Source organism: Mauremys mutica, chromosome 9 (assembly GCF_020497125.1).
Source record: "Mauremys mutica isolate MM-2020 ecotype Southern chromosome 9, ASM2049712v1, whole genome shotgun sequence".
In the NCBI taxonomy this organism is placed as follows: Eukaryota; Metazoa; Chordata; order Testudines; family Geoemydidae; genus Mauremys; species Mauremys mutica.
In genome coordinates, this window is record NC_059080.1 from 75,644,532 (window position 1) to 75,661,796 (window position 17,265).

Here is a 17,265-nt window from a genome sequence, read left to right on the forward strand (position 1 = left end):
ACTATAACTTCTGATATATAATATTTACTGGGTCATAAATCAACCTTCTTTGGGAGAAGACTCAAGCATTTTTATGAACTGCATGAGCTGGCAACTCAGAATGAGACTGCTCTGGATTCTGGAAATATCTGATTTTCATTGGGCATATTTAAAAGCTTAGCAGAGATGTCAGCACAGTTATTCTCGTAAAAGTATTGCATAATCTTATTTGCAGAGTGACGCTGTAGTTGGAACAGGATACAATTTGTAAGAACAAGTTCTTACAAACTTGTCGTCATCTCTAAGTATTGCTTAATTTAGTAATTTCTTACATGACTGTTTTACAGAGTGGCTTTTTTGACATGAACATTTTTTCGTATTTATGGTCAGACCGCTATAGTTAAGGATGAGACGGTCTTTCGTTTCTAGAGCACTTTTTTGAGTGACTTATCTAAAAACAATTATTTGTTTATAGTATAAAATGTTCATGTTCCTTCTTTTATACTTGTACTTCTTTTATACTGGTAACATACTGTGGCAGCATACACATCAACAATGGTATCTATAGCAGTAAAAGCACAGGTCTTTCCTTGTCACAGGGCAGACCTGTCATGACCCAGTGAACCAAGTTGCTTAGCCAGTTCAGGTGGTTTCACAGTTACAAACACACTCCAGGCTATTTATCTTTCACCTAGGTGTGTATTGATTCTTCTTTTATGCACTAATACTGTGTAATGCAAGATTACAGCAAGGGTGGGTTTCCTGCAGCTCTCACTTCTTAGCACAGGCACACCCTCTGAGCTGCCCTTGCTTCCTGTTTCCTCCCCTGATATTCTCCCAGTGATTGTCACCCCATGCTCACAGTCCCCCAACAGAAAGTGTATAATTGCCCTCAGCAGTGCCAGCAGTCTTCCCCAGGCTTCAGCAATATCAGTGATCAGGATGCTGCTGATAGCACCCTGTCAGACTCTTGCTTGAGCTAAATGAGGTAAAAATATATTGTGGGGTAAGACAAGGGACAGACCCATTTTCTCTTTGCTCCCTTAGGTACCTTTTTTGTCCCTCCCCTCCCACTGCAATCAAATTGTCCAGATTTGAATAGCCATTTGGTAGGAAGAGCAGTTATTCCCAAATGGAAAGACTTGTCTACTGAGCTTCAGTTTATCACTTTGCCCCATTTTCTTTCTTTCTATGATGTTTAAAATTAATGCAACAGCAGGTAGCTTGAATAATTTGTTAATTGTGCTTATAAATAAACCTTTGATCTTCCACTTTGAGTAGAGAAAGAAGTGTGGCACTTTTTAAATGCCAACAAAGCAGAGGCTAACCTTGACAAGCTTAGTGTCTTTGCACTAAAATCAAAATCTCACACAGTAAAATGAGGCTCTAAAGACTTCTTTTCTCCATAGTAGATTTAGTCACAATTATCCTCCAGTTAGAAAGACTGAGCAATAAAAATAGAGCATAGCCCTGGTTCCATATTGAAAGGTTTACTGAGGAGCACTGTACTTTGGACATCCTATGAGAATATCCCTTCAAACGGGAGTTTCAAGTGGTCAGCACCTCTGAAACTCACACCCTATATTAATAAAAAGAGGAAGAGATTTTGTTGTTGAATGGTTCATGTCCTTTCCATGTTACACATACATATTTCTATGAAGGGCTGAATTGCAGTGAAGGGATAGAGAATGTCCTGTGTGGAATGTATATCCGGGAGCCAGAAGCAAAGCAGCAGCATGTGTATGGGATTTTGTCATTTTAGCAATACAGCATGGAGGAAATAATCCACAGCATTCTTCTAGCTATGAGAGAGAAGGGGAGAAAAGCTAAGAGTAGAAAAACTCTTACAAACAGTATTGTGTAGTAAGGTTTTCCTTGTTTAAACAGTAGACAACTACAATTTCATTGCCATGTGATGGATGAGAAGGGCAAACAAGTGCTATATATTCAGAAACTATATTTACCTATTGACCTGGCATTTAGATTAGAAAACTATATAGTGCAGATGGAGAGGAGAGGGTTAGGAGGAGAAGCAAGATGGTCATTACTGCTCATGGTAGCTCTTGAAAAAAAACAAACCCCACAACACTCAAATACTTGAAGTAGTTTGTGAATTTCACTAATGTACCTGACTAATGGAGCAAGGAACAGGCAAAGAAATCTAGTAGCAAAACAAACACAATTATCAGGAAAGTGAACCTGATAATGTTGGCTTCCAGGAAGGCTTTCTGGGTGTCCACCACCTCTTTTAAAATAAACAATTATTGCAAAAATTTAGGTATATAGGTATATCCCCTTTTATGCTGCAATGCCCCCACCTCTCAGTAAAAAACAAACATTTCTGTTTGAAACAAACAATATTCTGGATGTTAGAAGCTCATGACATTTGCAGTTAAGAAACCCAGCCTTAACTTTGCCCCTTTCCACTCTCTACATATAAGCTGAAGACCACATCAACTGCCTATACATAAGTTAATGAAATAATACTAACAAATTCATTTGATTTGGATTTCGAGTTCAAGGGACTGTACTGCAACTCAGAAGACCTTGATTCTATTCTGGCCTTTGCCACAGACTTCCTGTAGACACTGGGGAAGTCATTCCAAGTCTCATTCAAACTGGTTAGAAGGCAGTGAATTATTCTGTATTGTTTGTGCAACATGCAGGACCAAATTGAGTAGGCAGAGAAATGGAAGATTCACTGGTGTGATTGGAGTCCCTTAGTTTACGTCATAAGACATGGCATGGGGAGTGCACTGAGGAGGCTGCCAAGCAGCGCTTATTTAATCATGGATCTCAATAGATGACAGAATTTGTAACATCTAAGGTTTTGGTTCTGGGGGTACTGGGTGTTACTAGTGTGACCAGAGTCTTATCTGAGGCCTCAAGAAAGCTCCAGGATTTGCCAGTAAAAACATTGGAATCACTACGAAACTCACTTTTCAAATTTCACTGGTGTTATGAACACCATCAGCATATTCCATGGGGCTCTTGGCAGTTACAGGACCCACCAATGTGCTGCTGCCAATACTTAGAACTTTCTGGAAGAGTTCAGGTTTTAAAAGACTCAAAAAGACTTCAGATAATTCAGAATTTAGAAACCCCTATTGGAACCCTGGAATATACCCTAGTCTCACTCTGCACTGCCCAGTGTATCCTGAACATTTGATTCTAAGGGCAGAGGGAGGCTTTGAATGCAGATAGGCAAATGGTAGAATAGAATTTTTGTTGAAAAGTATTCTGTGCAAGATTGGGGATCTGCCATTTTGCTAATCATTGTACATATCCAAAGAAACTGTCTAAATCAAAATTGTCTAAATTAAGATAATCTAAATAGAGAAGGATGAAGGAAAGGAATTATTATTCCTAGTATTATTTGAGACACTGAGGAACAGAGAGACATGATCTCACTGGAAATCTGCAAGGACAGTGGGAATTGAACCAAGGTCTCCTGAGTTGCAGTCCAGCATGCAAGACTAACTTACATTTTTCAGTAAAAGTATCTGGTCTCTGTCACTATGATAATCAAAACACTTATTCATGGTATTTAATTAGTTCTATATTTATAAAAAACATTTGCCTCTCTGGTAACAAGGAATAACTTAGTTTGTTTCATTTTACAATGTCAAGTCACTCACCTAGCCTGCGGACAACAAGTCAATTCCCTGGTATAAGTATTTTTTAAATGCTCTTTTGGGGGAAAAAATAGCTAGGTGAAGCAGAGGTTTAGTTTTGTAGGTCACTTTGTAAATCAACACCTGGATAATAGAAATGTACAGCTTTGAATTCCAAACAACAAAACACAGAAACCCTTAATTTTAAACATACACTGATCTTTAATGCCCCCTTCTCAAACTGCTACACAGCAAAGGCCCAGGGTCGCACGCCCCCCGCCCACCAGGCTGCCCGAAACGTTTGCCAATATTTCTCAGCCGAAAGCCCGAGGTGGTCCAAAATCGCTGCCTTCACGGCATCATAATCCCTGGCTTGGGCATCCGTCAGGGCCATATACGCGGCCTGTGCCTGCCCAGCGAGATAGGGGGCCAGCCGGTTGTCCAGTCCCATCCCACGCCCAGGGCCACGCGCTCGAAGGTGCCCAAAAAGGCATCAGGGCCATCGGCTGGGGCCATCATACAGAGGCTGAGGCCCAGGTGCCATCTCCCCCACCAGGACTCACCAGCTTTTGCAGAGCTGCTGCTGCACAGTCAACTGCTCCTTGATGAAGTCCCGTAAGGCCTTCTGCTGCCTTGCCTACCAAGCGAGTAGAGCCTGCCTCTCTACCTGGTGGGACTGCTGGAAGGACTGCAGTGCTTTCTGCATTTCAGTCTGTTGCTCGGTGAGCCACTGCAAGGTGGTCTCCATTGCCGGGTCACCAAACTGTGTCTTTGGCACGAGGATCCTGGACAAGCACCCACTTGTAACACGGTCCTCTGCCCGCCTCTCTTCCTGGGGCCCTCCGCTGCCCCAATAAGGCACAGAGAGGCTTCTTTTTCTGCAGCACCCGTGGCTTTATTTACACAAGTTCTCCCACCACCAGTGACACTATTTACAGAGCTTGCAGGCCTGACAATCTCCTCTCTTACCCAGAGTCTGCCCTCAGCCTGGAGACTGACCTTCCCCTGGCTGCTGGCCAGCCTTTATAGCCCTTCAACCCTCAGGCCTGCAGGTACAGCGACTTCTAAAGGCCAGGCACCAGACTTCTCCCCAGCCCCAATCTATTTCCTCTGATTGGGGCTGGCTGAGCAGGGGCTAATTAGGTGCCTTTGCACCAGCACTCTGCTACAGGCACCAAGACTTAAAAATTTAGCTTGTACAAATCTGGTTTTCTGCTAACTGGCTACTGATGTTACAAATAAATAAGCAAAGGGTAACCTATTGTACTGGAGTATTTGAATAAAGTATTTCCTTTCCCTCTTTTGCTTTTTGTGTCTTTTATCTAATCTTATCAGAAACAGGAGAAGAGAGGGGATGAAGAAATAAGCCCCCTAACCGTGTGCAGTTTATGTCAGTATGCAGCGACTCTGGTAGCCAGGCTGACAAAAAATTAAAAATAAACAAATATAGAAATACCAATCTAAGGTCCATTTAATTAGCACCGCTGATGTTGCAGATAATCCCTTTGGGTGTGTCAGCTATAACTGGAAGTGTTTAGTATGGTATTGAAAAAAAATTGTAAAAAAAGACAGATTAGAATGTTCCATGAGTACAAGTATGATTCAATGCAGGCATCAGATATGCTGATGCAACCCTTTCTTGTCTCCATGGTGCAAATATGCTTTTTCCATGTACAAAATGACATAAATACACATGGAAAAATTACTAGCAAAGCCACAGTGTCCATCCAATTTCCAAAGGGAAATTGCCCCTCATACATTTTTCTACCATATCAGATATAAAAAATAGTGACAGCCCAAATACGTGTACTTATCCGTTGATACAAGTAACCATCTATCCCATGTTTGTCAGGAGTCTCCTGAAAAGGTGAACATGCATCCTTAGTCAGAGGGGAAAGAGTTACATTCATGTCCTGATACCTCACTGCATCCTTCTCACCCAGAAACTCCTCCCTACATGCACACAGAGAGAGAGAGGGAAAAATACCCTATCAGACTACTCAGGTCTCTATATCCTGATCCAACAGGCCCATCTACCAATCAGTGAGCTATTTAGGGGGCAAATGTCCAAGGCATGTGCATGGCTCCTTCATGACTCCAAAAAGCCTTCTTTTTGAGCATCTACAGAGAAGCTAGTGATGTGGTTCCACAAGGACAATTATCCAGCAAAGATCATCTTCACATATAGATCCCTTCTATCTAATAGTTCCTCTATGGAGGGCACTGAATGTCTAGATTCTAGTCTGCCTTGCCCCCATCTCCGCCTTTCTTTGTCTATAGTGGACAATAGAAGTAGAGAAAGATTTTCAACAGCCCAATGGAAAAGATGAAGTGATAACATTATTTCTTTTCTGCTATACCTAGCATGGGGGGCTGGGAATGATATAGAAGGATCTGCCCTAGGAGACAGGCCCATTTCTTAGTCCCTTTTGCAGATGTTGAAGGACCTGGTAGCTAATATGCAGCACAACCATTCTGCCTGATGCATGCACAGTTTGAGCCAGGTAGATGCCTGGATATAGCTAGGAGCATTTTGGTATAATACATACACTCTAAAGGCTGTTTGTAAGCCTGTAGGTCTCAATGTCCCATGACCTGATCTCCCTTACTTCTATCATAATATCATTGGGGGTATTTGCATTATTTCAATGCTGTTAATTACATTAATTATACAGTATACAGGTATTGTGGGGAAAAAACAGCCTTTAACTCTCTAGTCTCAGACTTAGAGGCTTGTGAGGTTGGGGGAGGGGGTGTAAATAAGGGGTGAATCTACAGTTGCACAAGGGATGGTATATTAAATATTGGTTTTATATATTTGATTACATGTATCAACAGTCATTTACCTTATAACGACTAACAATGTCATATTATATAAGTCATCAAGGGTCACGTGGAGAACAGGATGTTAAACTTCAAAAAGTTAAAGTTCATGTATTTCACAACAGGCTTAGCAGATAAAAATGTGCTGGGTATATTGAGGACGTCATAAAAAAGAAAACATTATAAAGGCAGAAGAACCACCACCACAGACCTGCAAGAGTTCAGGATTTGAACTCAAAGACTAATACACACAATGATAATAAGGAAAATATGGTACCCATTAGGGGCTTCTCACATTGACGGCTGTGAGCATATAGGAGATGTGGAAGCTAGGAAGGGGAAAATATTAGGCATGCATAAGCTTTAGCTGAGAAATGAATGTGCATTTGCTTCCTTCTCTTTCCACCCATTGTCATTATGTATTTCCATGCATGTGGAGGATGAAAGCAATACACATCATGCTTAAAGGACTCCTCACTATATACCTTTTTGACTAGGAATCACAGACATGCTTCCTTCACCATCTCTTTTTCCAGAGTGAAAGCTGTTTCACCTTTTGAGTTAGTCTCTGTGAAATTCCCAAACATTACAATAAAACCACAACGGTTGCACTAAAACAAGGTTTATTAAGAATGGAGAAACAGAAACCAAATAAGCAATAGGCATAATGGGCCAGATCCTCAGTACCTCAGTGTGTACTTGGGTGTTTGGAAATTGGTCTAGTTATTGTCTAGATCGGGGTCGGCAACCTTTCAGAAGTGGTGTGGTGAGTCTTCATTTATTACTCTAATTTAAGGTTTTGCGTGCCGGTAAAACATTTTAACATTTTTAGAAGGTCTCTTTCTATAAGTCTATAATATATAACTAAACTATTGTTGTATGCAGGGGTGGCTCTAGGCACCAGCAAAGCAAGCAGCTGCTTGGGGCAGCCCACTTGCAGGGGCGGCAGCTAGCAGGGATCCAGCCTGGGAGCTGAGAACCAACAGGGGGCCCTGGGAGCTGTAGTTCCTTGGTTAGCTCCCTGCCTATAGAACCAGCCCTGGAGCAGGGAAAGAACTACATTTTCCAGCATTCTCTTGGCCACTACCAACAGGAAAAGGGGGGAGGGAGCATGGCAGCTGAAACCTCATGCTGCAGCTTGCACTCACTGCTAGAGCGGGATGGCACTGTGAATGGGGAACAAGTGTGCCCAAGGAGTAGAAGGCTTTGGCCCAGATATCCCCTTCAGAAGACATCCCCAGACTGGATTAGGGATACTGGTGTGACCTCACCTTGCAGCCCCCAAAGAAGGAATTGGGTGGACTAAATGGACAGTGCCCCTCTCTATCTGAAGCCTAGCAAGGGAGGTACATGGATCCCACTAGAATTTAAAATGAAAAGTAAGGAAGGGGAGGCTCTACTGGACCTGGGCAGCTTTAGATACAGTACCAGGCACTTAGGACGATTTCCACTTCTGAGCCGTGGAAGCAGAAATTGACGTTTCCTTTCCAGATTTAGCTAATATTCAGAAAAGGAATCTAGTACCTGCCTTCCAGATTTGAACACCTCAAAATTCAGAAGTGCTCAAGCTCAATTTGGGCAGCTGTTACTTCATTTCTCCCAAATCAAATATACTGATCCACTGTAACTTGCTGTAGAAAAAGTAGATAAAATTGAGCAAGAAATGCTTCCCAGTGGTTTTTAGGACTGGAATTGCTATTTTCAACAGCCATTGCCTTTTTTGTTGTTGTTGTTTAAAAGGAAGACAGTCATATTGCATTGGCAAATTCCCCATAGAAACAAAGAGTGGAACAAAAGAATAATAAAGGCATCTTGACTTTTTCTCGTTTTTGGAGGAGACTCTTATAATATGCATCCAGATATCCTCCAATCACACAAGCTGAAAATTGTTGCACTTTACTGCAGTTCTGTAACCATATGGGAACCAATCCTGTCTGTGTTCTGTGCACATCCAAAATTCCTGCTGAATGACCCGCCCTGGGAGCAAGTCACCAGTGACCCAGGGCTGGGGCAGAAGGAGGGTGCAGCTGAGGGAGGAGGGGGCAGAGCCCAGGGCTGGGGTGGCGGGCGGAGGGGGCACTGGTGGGGGGAAAGAGGGGTGCCCAGAGCTGGTGCAGCACGGGGTGTGTGTGAGCCCAGGCCTGGGGTGCCAGGAGGTGCAGGTGCGGGGGGGAGCCCAGGGCTGGGGTATGGGCAGCCAAATTTTATTTTGCTTGGGGTGGCAAAAAACCTAGAGCCGGCCCTGGTTGTATGTAAAGTAAATAAGATTTTAAAAATGTTTAAGAAGCTTCATTTAAAATTAAATTAAAATGCAGACCCCCCTGGAACAGTGGCCAGGGCCCGGGCCATGTGAGTGCCGCTGAAAATCAGCTCGTGTGCCACAGGTTGCCAATCCCTGGTCTAGATCGATGTAATCAATTTACCTCCATAACATAGATGGAAGTTGCCTGGACTACTTCACCCATGAAACTGGTTCCTTCATGCACTTAGCCATAGCCTGAGTTTGTCAGATTTCAGGCCAAAATTAAGATGCAATTACTGTGCCCTTAACTACAAATTTTATTTATTACAGAAGAGAAGGAATGATAGGTCAAAACAGCTATTCCCTATAGGATATTTTTTCGGCCTGCCTAATAGGCAGCTTTATTGTTTATGCATTTGTTTATGTTTGAATTACTATTTAATTGTTGTAATGCCTCAGAGCCTTAGTTATGAACCAGGACCACATTGTGCTTGGCACTGTACAAATGCAGAACAAAAAGATGGTCTCTGCCCCAAGAAACTTACACTCTAGGGCTACACTAGAAAGTTTTATCAGTAGCGTTTCTGCTGACATTTAACAGTCAACAATGCAATTTTGTTAGCGCACATGCACATTTGAATACATTTGTTGGTACAGCACATCCTCACAGCAAGAGATTGTATCGGCAATGGACACCCTGCATTATGAGTGGGCATAGCAGGGTATCCCACATCACCGTCCAGTGCACTACCTTCTAGGATATTTTGAAAGTGCATTGTGGGATACTAGCACTCCTTTTGGGGAATTTAGAGAGCCTGGGGTCCGTTTTCCACAATTCTCTCTCTTCCATCCAATGATCATCCCCTTTCACACATTTTTTTTTAATTCCCACAGTTCCTGATGCTGGTTTTCAATCTCTCTGTCATCTCACTGACAGAAGCATGGATGTGAAGCAGATCAACAGAGTTCTTGTGTCTGTGTTAGGCAGAACTTCTGTATTTGCTGTGCTTCACCAACTACCGCAGCACCTGGTCCTGCCGCAGTGAAGAAACAGAGGAGGAGAATATGATGCAGACAGTGAATGATGGTTGCCAGCTGTTGCAGGCATTCATTGACCAGCTCCCACAGTGTTTCTGGGCCTGTGAAATGAGCACCAAGTGATGGGGGATCTGTGCATGGAGCTTGCCCCACCCTCTAGCACTGAAACATCAAAATGAGAGGTGCTTTGACAGTGGAGAAACAAGTGGCGATCATACTGTGGAAGCCTACAATTCCAGATTTCTATTAGTCAGTGGGCAATTAGTTTGGTGTTGGATAATCTATAGTGCAGGTGGTCATCATCCAGGAGTGGAAGGCCATTAAGGCTATCCTGCTGCACTAGATTGTGACTCTGGGGCACTGGCAGGAACTAGTTGATGGATTCAATGAAATGGGTTTTTGTCACTGTGGTGGGGTGACAGGTGGGATGAATATCCCGATCCTGTCCCCTCCCCGTCTTGCTTCTAGTACATAAAATGAACAGGGGTCTTTTCTATGGTTATGCAAACACTGGTGGATCACTGAGGACATTTCACTGATATTAACATAGGTTGAGTGAAGGAAGGTGTATGATGCTTGCATTTTTAGGAACACAGGACTTCTTGAAAAGCCTCATGCTGGGACATTTTTCCTGACTGGTACATTCATATTAGTGAGAATGCAATGCCGATTATGATTCTTCAGGACTCAGCCTACCCTTTGCTTCCCTGGCTCATGAAGCCATACACCAGGTATGCCGCAAGGGGAGATTTAACTGTCACCTAAGCAGGTGCAGGATGACTGTTGAAGGTGCGCTTGGTAGATTGAAATGATGCTGGAGATATGACTAGGTTGGATCTCAGTGAGCCAAACATTTCTACTGTTCTTTCTGCATGTTGTTTCCCCCTTTGCTTTGCAAATATGCAAAACACATTACTGCCAGGATGGAGGGGGGGGGGAAGTGGAAAGACTGGCTTCTATTTATGAACAAACAAACACAAGAACAAGTATAAAAGGAGGCTAAGGCACTGTACAGCTGTGGGAGGCCTTGAGAGCCCATCGTGACAGTATACAGTAGTCAGTGTACTGCTCTGTGTTAATTTGTGTCACTTCATGATTAAACTGCAGGTGGCATGCTATGAATGTATTGTTAATGTATTTTATTAATCTAGTGATGTATCCAGCCTCCGACCCACCCCACCTTAGGGTGAGACACGTACAACTCTGTACTCATGGAAGGTCAGCAGTACAGGTCAAAGCATGGATGTCTCAAGTGTTTACTCCTTCTGAGGTTATTAAAGGTCCTCCAGAAAGGAGCGGGGAAACAAAACAAAACAGCAGTCCCTTCAAGGAGGCTCCAGCAGGTTATAGTCTCATTCAATGCCCTTTGTCCAATCAGTACACAAAACAAATCTTTACTGAGCAGTAATAGCAATAGAAATATTTCTACAAAACATTTAAAGTCCATTAAGAAGGTACAAGGTGTTGACTATTCCTGCATGACTCAGAGCTATTCTCCTTATTTTCCATGGGATTGGCAGGGATAGAATGACATGCTCTTCTGGTGATTTGGTGGGGTGAAGGCTGGAGTGTGTATGGGCCAAGCCACAGAAACACAAAATTATCCATGTAGTGCAATGGCTGCCGAGGTGCAATGCTTTGCATCTGTGTTTGCCAGCTCAGGATCTGTATAATGTTTTGGTGGATTTACCTATGCATCTTCTGGTCCTTCCATCTCTCCTTCAGCCCTTACTCCCTTGTTTCGTGGGCCCTGGACTCTGAGCTCCTGAGGAGAGCTGAGAAAATATTCTTGTCTGTTTCTTCTTCCTCCTGATCAAGGTCAGTCTTTCAGCAGGTGCATATGGGGGGGGGGGGGGCTCTCAAGGATACCCAAGCTGAGGCCACTGATAAACAATAAGACCGACAGGCATTGTTAGATTTAAAGGGTTAGTGGACAGGAAAAGATAAGTGAAAAAAGTCCCTAAAAATATACCATAAGGCTATTAATAAAAGTATGAACTGGGTTAGACTTGCTTCAGGGCTGCTTGCTTTTGGACAGTTCAACTGCTCTTAGCATGGTCAATAGATATGGGCCATTTTTCAAAATCTGTAGCCATGAGGAATGGGTGGTGGTTTGCCCTCTGTCCCAGATAAGTGGAGTGATTAGTAATGTTTCCTGCACTAACTTATTACATCAGTGATGATTCATAAGTGTGGCAAAGGTCCAGGAAACGTAACTGTTCCATGCGGCTGGAGGCTGCATTTCTCAATATGTGGCAACTTCTTTCACAGTGACAGTACTGCTGGACCTCGTTGTGGAGTGGTGTGGGAAAGTTTCCTATCATAGCAGAAGAAACAAAGCAACCCTCCGGAGAAATGTTCAGGCAAAAATTAAAGAACATCTGCTGACAGACCTTATCAAGATTGTGGCAGATGACAAATGGGAGCTGCTCACCACTGCCAAACCTTGCAAGCTAATTCAAAGCGAAGCCCCTAGAACCAGCAACAGACCATCTCTATCTCTTTCTACCCCTGAATCCAAGCATAGCATGCAAGTTATTTGCTTTGGATTTGGGCTTTCAGACTGAAAAAATCAAAGCACTGCATTTTTTGGTGTTTATATAATACATGTTGTTTACATTACAATTTGAGTCATAAAATAATAACGAAGACTGAATGACCACTTACTGGATTTTCTATGTATTTTATCTGAATGCTCACTTTTGTTTTCACTGTGTTTCTTTTTCTGCTTCTAGTGCATCTCTTTATGTTTGCTAGAAATTCTATCTGGCCTCCCTGGCAAAAGCCGGGAATGGAGGCAGTCCACCCTCCTTCTCTAGTCTAGTGTGTGTTTTATTTAGGGGATGTTCTTTCTTGGGGGGAGGAATATGTTGTGTATTTGGTTGTCATGGTTTTTGTTCCTATGGCAACTGAGTTAGATTATTAGGGGATAGCCCAGCCAGTTTCGGCCGGTTGGGTGAGCTCTGTGTCTGTAAATAAAATGGTGGTTTTGTTAGCTGTCTGCTGTCTGGCCTCAAGTGATTTCTTCCTAAACTGGCTGCCCCCAAGGATATAACAAGTGGCAACGAGGATGGGATTCCGGTGCTGCTCCAGTAACAGAAGGAAGTAGAAGTCAAGGTAAAGAACAAACAAACAAAAAACCTGCTTGTTTGCACTGACTGTGAAAGTGAAACTAAAAATCATGGCTACTCTGACCAGGCCACTGGAACCTTTTGATGAGAATATAGAGCAGTGGTATGTGTATACTGAGCGTTTTGAGCTTTTTGTTATTGCAAATGACATTACAGAAGCAAAGAAGGTGCCAATATTCTTAAGTGTTGCAGGGGCTAAAACCTACTCCCTGCTACGCAGCTTACTACACCCTGTTAAGCCTGAGACTAAATCTTACAGTGACACTGTGGAAATCCTGGGGTCCCATTTTTCCCCAAAACCACTGGTAATTGCTGAAAGATATAGGTTCCACAAAAGAGACCAAAAGGAAGATGAAACAGTTGTACAATTTGTAGCAATTTTAAAAAAGCTAGCAGAACACTGTGAATTTAAAGAGATGTTAAATTATGCCCTGCGTGACAGGTTAGTGTGTGGCCTCTGCAGTGAAGCTATACGGAAGCGCCTACTGACAGAGGCTCAGCTTACATTACAGAAGGCTGTTGATATTGCTGTCTCCATGGAACTGGCTACAAGGGAGGCACAATACATCGGTGCATCCCCTAGGGTGCAAAAAGTGTCACAAGAACCGACCCACAAAACTGTGCAGAGTCAAGAATGTTACCGCTGTGGTAAGCCGGGTCACCAGGCATCAGAATGCTGGTGTAAGGACCTGGATTGTCGACACTGTGGCAAAAAGGGACACATTGAGTGTGCCTGTAACAAAAGAAAAAGATGCCTGTGGTCTGGCCGACAAAAAGAGGAACCCTGCATACCCTAGAGCAGACCCAGGATGATCAAGATGACACCTCATGGCAAGAGGAAGTGCCACTGCATGTTTTGTCTTTGGCAGTGGGCTCACATGAATACTGGGTAACCCCGTTGTTGGATGGCAAACCTATACGCATGGAACTGTACACCGGTGCAGCTGTCTCCCTGGTCGCTGAGACAGTGTATAAAGAAAAGCTACAGCATCTTCCGCTTAAGGCAACAAAAACTGTTCTGAAGACGTATACGGGAGAAGCTGTGCCCATGTTGGGCACTATTGATGTTAAGGTGGAGCTCAATGGACAGGCTGCTAAATTGCCACCGTTTGTGGTGAGAGGTAACTACCCAGCCTTAATGGGTAGGTCTTGGCTTGGGAAGATTCAACTGAACTGGGCAGAAGTACACCGGATGACTAAAGAAGAAACCAGTCTAACCCCTATACTAAGGAAACATGCTGCTGTTTTTGGAGATGATTTGGGAAGTATGAAGGGAATCACTGTGACATTGAACATTAAACCTGACAGTCCACCAAAATATCTGAAAGCTCGAACTGTGCCATATGCCATCAGGCCAAAAGTTGAAGCAGACCTGGAGCGCCTGGTCACCAATGGAGTCCTAATACCAGTTACCCATAGCTCATGGGCCACTCCTATCGTTCCAATAGTGAAGAAAGATGGCTCTTTCCGGATCTGCGGTGATTTTAAAGTCACTGTCAACCCAGTGTTGTGTGCAGAGCAATACCCGCTTCCCCGCATCGATGACCTCTTCGTAGGCTTGGCTGGGGGACAAAAGTTCAGTAAGATTGATCTGAGTCAAGCATATTTACAGATGCACATCGATTGAAAAGTCCCAAGAGCTGTTGACTATTGTGACTCATAAGGGGCTTTATCAGTACTGTTGCCTACCCTTCGGAATAACGTCTGCTCCCGCCCTGTTCCAGAGGGCTATGGACCAGAACTTGTGTGGCTTGTCAGGAGTTCAGTGCTATCTGGATGATATCCTGGTCACTAGAAGAAATGAAGAGGATCACTTAAAGAATTTAGAGGCTACCCTACAAAGACTGGAAGAGTATGGCCTACGAGTTCGCAAAGACAAGTGTGAATTCTTCAAGCCCTCTGTTGAATATTTGGGACACATCATTGATTCTGCAGGTCTTCATAAGGCCCCTGCAAAAGTTAAAGCTATTGTGGAGGCTCCCCCACCTCGAAATGTAAGCCAGCTGTGCTTGTTTCTAGGACTACTGAACTATTATGGAAAGTTCATCTCACAGTTAGCCACACTGCTAAAATCACTTCATGAGCTCCTTGGGCAGAACAAGGCCTGGAAGTGGACTGAAGCCTGTGATGTTGCATTTAACAAAGCTAAGGATGCATTGCTAAATTCTGAAGTTCTAACGCACTTTGATCAATCCTTACCCCTACAGTTGGCCTGAGATGCCTCCCCTTATGGAGTGGGAGCAGTCGTGTCATACATTATGCCTTCGGGAGAAGAGAGACCTATTGCTTTTGCTTCACGCACTCTAAGCAAAGCAGAAACTAACTACGCCCAAATCGAACATGAGGCATTAGGAATTGTTTTTGGAATTCGGAAGTTTCATCAGTACCTGTTTGGGCGAAAGTTTACTCTTCTCACAGACCATTGACCTCTGACGTCAATTTTTGGACCCTACACAGGCATTCCCCCATTAGCTGCTAGTCGTATGCAACGTTGGGCATTGTTACTTTCAGCACACACATATGAAATCAAATATCGGAAATCCACTCTGCACGGCAATGCAGATGGCCTCTCAAGGTTGCCTTTGCCGGTCAAACATCAGGATAGTGCCCAAAAGGAAATCTTCTACTTTGAACAGGTAGAGAATACACCCATCACTACTACTCAGATAAAGAAGGCAACTTGCGTTGACCCAGTATTGTCCCAAGTTATGGATCTGGTGATGCATGGAAAATCTCGACAAACCTCTCCGGTCTCACCCGACCTTGTTACCTACATGTCCAGGAGGACAGAGTTATCGGTCCAATCTGGTTGTTTGTTGTGGGGGAGACGTGTCATTATTCCACCACCACTGAGATCACAGATGTTAGAACAGCTACATTCCGGTCACTGTGGAATAGTGCGCATGAAGGAAATTGCACGAAGCTATTTTTGGTGGTCTGGATTGGACAGTGCTATTGAAGAGAAGGCAAAAGCTTGTATGTCATGTCAGGGTGTGAGGAATGCACCCCAGTGGGCACCCCTACACCCATGGGACTGGCCTGAAAACCTTTGGCAACGTATTCACATTGACTTCGCTGGCCCCCTTGAAGGAAGCATGTTCTTAGTGGCAGTAGATGCCCATTCTAAATAGCCAGAAGTCTCTATAATGCAGTCCACTACTGCAGAGAGTACTATCCAAAAACTACGAGGACTCTTTAGTCGTTTTGGTCTGCCAGAACAACTTGTGAGCAACAACGGACCGCAGTTCGTCTCTCAGGAGTTTCAAAATTTTATGAAGGCAAATGGGATACACCACATCACATCAGCACCATATCATCCATCCACCAACGGATTAGCTGAAAGATTTGTGCAGACAATCAAACACGCTTTGAAATCAGCAAGGGGACAACACTCCGTTCAAAAGCATCTGGTTACCTTCTTACTTTCCTACAGAAACACACCTCATGCTACGACCCAGGCATCCCCGGCCTTTCTAATGATGGGATGACAGCTGCGCACTTGCTTTGATCTGCTGAAACCTTCTGAACCCCAACAAATTGTGCAACATCAGCAGCAATATCAAGTCACCAGAGCAAAAAACCGAACCTTTAGCCCGGGACAGCCAGTTTTGGCTCGGAATCATACTTCCAGAGCTAAATGGGTCCCTGCCACAATTATCACTCAAACAGGACCTGTGTCCTACACAGTCCGGACTGCAGAGAATCTTACCTGGCGGCGACATGTAGATCAGCTGTTGCCAGGTCATGCCAGTCCTCAGGACACATCTGCAGTTGAGTGGTCTGACTTCACCTCTTCTGGTGAGACACCGAATCATGAATCATCTGTTCCTGACTGTTTTCCTCCATTACTGCCGGCGTCTGAGATACCCCTTTGCCCAGCACGACCTGATACCACCTCCTCACCTGTTCGTGCTGCGGACCCTGAGCCCATGGTACTTTCGGATGCAACAACACCAGAAGTTCGCCGTAATCCACCTAGAGACAGAAGGCCTCATCGGCTGGATCTTTAGCTAGGGCGAACCCACGGTTATGGGGCAAAATAATCCCCAGGGTTTAGCCGGGAATGGAGGCAGTCCACCCTCCTTCTCTAGTCTAGTGTGTGTTTTATGTAGGGGATGTTCTTACTGGGGGGGAGGAATATGTTGTGTATTTGGTTGTCATGGTTTTTGTTCCTATGGCAACTGAGTTAGATTATTAGGGGATAGCCCAGCCAGTTTCGGCCAGTTGGGTGAGCTCTGTGTCTGTAAATAAAATGGTAGTTTTGTTAGCTGTCTGCTGTCTGGCCTCAAGTGATTTCTTCCTAAACCGGCTGCCCCCAAGGATATAACATTTATTTCTGCAGTTAGTCTGAAGCTGGGCTTGCATTATTCCTTCTCCCGACAGGCTGAGGAAATCTAGGATGTCTTTCCTGGAGCAGGAATCAGCATTAAGTTTACCT